This window comes from Nannospalax galili, unplaced genomic scaffold, assembly GCF_000622305.1.
Source record: "Nannospalax galili isolate Female #2095 unplaced genomic scaffold, S.galili_v1.0 scaffold380, whole genome shotgun sequence".
NCBI lineage: Eukaryota > Metazoa > Chordata > Mammalia > Rodentia > Spalacidae > Nannospalax > Nannospalax galili.
The window spans coordinates 520,101-525,405 of record NW_008348568.1 but is presented as its reverse complement, the minus strand read 5'-3'; positions in this window follow the sequence as shown (position 1 = coordinate 525,405).

Genomic DNA, 5,305 nt, shown 5'->3' with positions numbered 1-5,305 from the left:
CCAGTACTGATTTAAAAAAAAAAAAAAACCCTTGGATTTACAACAGACTCACACTTACAGATGGCCACCTTGATCTACCATTACTCAAATATGTGGTCTCATTTTCCTCATAGATTTGCCTGTGTTCATTAAAATCAGAACAAAACAAAATCATCTAACAAAGACAATAATAAGCTTGTAAATAACCAATGGATTAAGATGCAGAGATGAAGGTGACCTAGTCAAGAGAATGTAGGTTAGGGAAACTAAGTGGAGAGGGGCAAGAAAGATAGACTTCCTTTGTGACACATATCATCTCTCTCAAAGTGGCCGAAATGATTTCATTCCACATAAATCAGAGAGGCTCCAGATAGAGATGTGTTTATATAACTGGTCTTCTGATGAGCTGCAAACATGTTAGAGCCCCTGGATCTCTCATGGAGAGGGCACATTCCTTTCTTAAGGGCTTTTCTCACTTGCAAGCTGTCACCTTCCATCTGCTAAAGAAGGTTCAGAATGTTATTTGGCTTGCTGTACATGAGAGCTTTCCCCGTGGTTTGAGAGATCCTAGAATGTGGAAATAAACAGGGACATTTTTTCCATTATCTACTTTGCTTACTGCACCTGAAAAGCCTTTCCCTTCCACTTGTTCATTACTTTTAGAATTGTTTCTGCATTTTGAACACAATTTGCCAAACTGCTTGTGCTGGTCAGTTTTAATTGTCAACTTGTCACAACCTAGAATCACCTGGGAATTGAGTCTTTTTAAAATTTACCAAAACTTATTTTATGTGTTTTAGTGTTTTGCCTACATGTTACTGACAGTTGTTAGCTGCCATGTGGGTGCTAAGAACCAAACTGTGGTCCTCTGCAAGAGCAGCCAGTCCTTTCTTAACCAATGAGCCATTTCCTCAGCTGCAAGAGTTGAATTTTTTTGGGGGGTGGTCTGTTTTTGAGACGAGGTCTCCCTGTAGCCCCAGCTGGCCTGGAACTCACTACTCAGACCAGGCTGGCCTCAAACTCATAGAGATCTGTATGCTTCTACCTCCTGAGGGCTAGGATTAAAGGTGTATGCCACCACACCCAGCCTCTCAGGAGTTGAATCTTAATAAGAAATTATCCTGACCCAGTTGACTTATGAGCATGTCTGTGGTGGATTGTCTGGTCTGTTAATTGATGTAGGAAGACCTAGCCCATTGTGGATAGCATTATTCTCTAGGCGGGGGGTCCTAAACAGTGTGAGAGAGGAGAAAACTACATGAGAACAAATAAACAAGTAGGCCTGTATGCATTCTTTCTCTCTACTCTTGACTGTGGCTGTTATACTTGAGTTCCTGCCTTGACTTCCCCTTAATGATGGCTTATAACCCTGAATTGTAATCCAAATAAGCTCCTTGTCCTCTGAGTTGCTTTTTGTCAGTATTTTTATCACAGCAACAGAAATAAAATGAGAACATTACTCCATCATTATATCAGATGCACTTGAAAATTCAATTCTTGCCTTACAGAACCCAATTTTGAGTTGTAGATGTGCACATAAATCATTTCAATGGGACTGTTACAGTTGCAATTGAAAGTATTTGGGGGATGGTGGAAAGGGGTCACCCTTCTCATATTTTGAAAAAAATGTTCTATTTCAAAAAGATATTTTTATTGATTCTAGAACTTCATGCACTGCATTTTGGTCATATTCAGACCAGAACATATTCTGTTGCTTCTCCCCGTCACTGAGTGCTTCTTCCTGCAGGTCTGCTATTTGTTCAGTCTGTGAACCCTTTTCACCTTATTTGATTAAAAAATTTCAAGCATTCAACTCAAGTTGTATTTTCCCCACTCTAGCTCATGAAATGCCCCTGCCAGCCTTCCAGCTGCTCATGTGAGAAAGTCAGGCCTTTTCTTGTCCTTATGCCTCTCCCCTGTTCTTGGCACACATTAACTTTACTTGCTATCTGGCTCCTCAAGGAACCACCTCCTGCACTGAGCAATACTGCCCTAGGTGTGATCGCCAGCTCTTCTCCCAGCTTCCTGAATGGATTTCCTGCCTTTTTATGTTTCACTGGCAGCATGTCACTATTTGAATACCTTTATTTTATGTCATTGTATCTGAAATAAAAAAACAGTATAAGAAGAATAATTTCATAAGCTTTGCCTCAATACATTAAATATTACACTGTCATACAGCATATTATACAAAATTGAGCATTCCACAATTATGTATTTGTTTTCTTTTTAATCTATTCATTTACTTTTATTTTATATAAATAAGAGTGGTTTGCCTGTTATGTGTGTATGTACAACACATTTGTGCAGTGTCCTTGGAGGCCAGAAGAGGGCATCAGATCCTATGGAGCTGGAGTTACAAATGGTTGGTTTTTCAGTATAATACTTAGACATTGTGGCTTTTTAATATTTAAATTTATAAAAACTATGTGTCTTGCCTAATTCAGTGCTAGATTTTTAATTTAATTTTTAATGTTCTAGAACAAATTCTTAATGAGTTATTTTATATAAGTATGCTTGTCTTTTTCTATATTTTCTATGTGTATCTGTGTATGTGTGTATGTGTGTGTAAGCACACATGCTACTGCATGTGTGGAGATCAGGGGACACCTTGCAGGAGCTAGCTCTCTCTGTCCACCAGTGGCCACTGAGGATCCAACTTGGGTCATCAGACTCCTCTACAAGTTCCTTTACCTGCTGAGCCATCTCACCAGCCCAAGCTTGTCTTTTTATGTATTAATTTACAGTGTTCTAAATGTAAACAGTGAAATGAATACTCAAAACTCATGAGCTGTAACCATGGCATCTTTATTTGACCTGGAACTTGCTATGTAGACCAGGCGGTGTCGAATTCACAGAGATCCACCTGCCTCTGCCTTCTGAGTGCTGGGACTACAGGCGTGTTCATGCCACACCACAAGCACACTGCCTTTCTGCCTGGCTATTCCGCAATATCCTTCAGACCTCAGGCAGTTGGCCCATCTTCGGGGATATCTCCAACCTCCGTCCCTCTCCCAGTAAGACAAATTTCTATCTCATATGACCTTGTAGAACTTTACAGTCATACTTTTTCACTCTATTCTGGCTTTCCCCAGATGCGCTAAGTTTCAAAGAGCCAGGAGCTGAATTTTCCCTGTAATTATTGTATGTCATTATTTTTTCATGGAGAGTGCCACATTTAGTAAGTCCTCATATGGTATTTGTAGAAGGAACGCATAAATAAACTGTTACATGAATGAACGGATGGAGGAAGAAAGATCTGAAGGAAACTTAGTTCATAGCCTGTGTCAGTTTCAAAAACTGCCACTAGATGGCAGCAATAACCAGTACGGAGGCAGCCGGAGCCTCTGCAAGAAGCGCACCCGTTTCAGAGGGTTTGGTGTGTAAGGCGGCTTAAGAATCTCCCCCTTTTTCTTCATTTGTCACCATTAGATGTCCTTTATTGACATGGACCACTCAGGTGACTAAACGTAGCTCTTTCTGGGAATTTGTTAATAAAATGTATAAAGACATAGCTCGATTTCTCCGGGCGATAAATGTTGCTGCGCCTCGGGCCACAGAAGAGAGTGGGGCCAAGCCCATTTGCAGTTGTGTTACCAGGTGATTCCAAAGGGGCGCGTGCATGGGCCACTAGGCTGATGACAGTTCCTCACTTCCTTAGCCGTACCCTGGGCTCTATGAGTCTTCTCCTCACCTTCATTCGGCGCACTAGAAGCTACTTACCCACCTGGTCGGTCTGTTCAGATGTTCACAGAAACTACTAAAGAAGATGATGACCCAATTCAGTCCTGAGAAAAGGCTGAAGGGCGCGCCCCTCGTCTTGAGCTGTGGTCGAGCTCCCTCCTTCCTCCTGTCTTCCTCCTCCCACAAGAATCTATGGCTCTTAGCATGTCATCGAATTTTCTGCTCATTTCTCATGCGACACAGGTCAGAGATCCTTGCCAAACAGTGACGTGTTCAGAAACAAGCGTCTACATTTCTTCCTCTGGCCCGTACTCCGAATATTTCCTGGCTAAGAAAGGGAGCACAGTAGTGAGCGCTTTGCTATCGTAAACGACTGTCAACGAATGACTTCTCAGAGTAGATTATTCTCCTTTCAGAATCTACAATAATCTTCCCTGACTGGATTAAGGTGCGGGGGTTTGGTTTACAGGAAGATTGTCCTTGGGGGTCTGCATCAGCTAAAGAGTTCTCCTTTCAGAATCTACAATAATCTTCCCTGACTGGATTAAGGTGCGGGGCTTTGGTTTACAGGAAGATTGTCCTTGGGGGTCTGCATCAGCTAAAGAGCTTCTTGTTCTCTGAGCTTCAGTTTCAGAGATGGTCACTTTCACAAGCTCCTCCCCCAAACCCTGGAGTGCGGCCTTTACAATGACCTCCTAAAGGCATGTGTTTCTGTAACTTTGCAAAATAAAGACGCCTTAACCAAAAGCTGCTAAAATCTTGGTGCGGTGCCGCATTAAGTTCACTTTCCCCCCAGCCCACTTCGCTTTACCTTGGGCGGCCCGGTATAGGCAGTGGGCATTTTGGAAATGAGAACACATTTAGTTTGGGCTCAGTGGAGGGAACATTTATGAGATGACAATCGCTCCCACATGTAACTAAGCTCTTGCTAACCACTCAGTTTCACGACCACCTTTCATTAATATTCTTATGTTAGCTGCAGACTCACTCATCTGACATCTTGGCAGGTGCAAGGCCATATACCTTACGAGGACACAAATGTGTTTTGTGGTGCTGGCCCTGGGAGGGTGTAGACTGTGGAAGAAAGACTAGGTTTCAAAATTAAGGGGGTCAGTAGCCAGTGTGTAGAAAATTATTTGAATCTTCACACATACAGACTTTGCTGTGGCCTTTTGTTTGTTTGAGATAGGGTCTCATTATATAGCCCTGGCTAGCCCAGAACTTACTATGAAGACCAGACTAGTTCAAGCTGGTCTTGAATTCCTGAGTTCTGGAATTAAAGGTGTGGGCCACTATGCCTAGCCCCAGACATACAGATTTTTGAAACACAAGACTCCTGTTTCAACAATGCCTGGGCAATATAGAAGTTCTTCCTATGTATTATAATAAATATACTATTTCTTTTTCTTTTTCTTTTTAATTCTCCTTGTAGCCCAGCTGGCCTGGAACTCACTATGTAGACCAGGCTGGCCTCCACCTCACAGAGATCACCTGCCTCTGCCTCCAGAGTGCTGGGATCAAAGGTGTACGCCACCACACCCAGCTCTTAAGCATACTATTTCTTTTAAAGAACTAAGATTAGAAGATTTAGCAAAAAATCATATTCAATCCAAGTTTAATTCATAGATGATATTCTACCTTA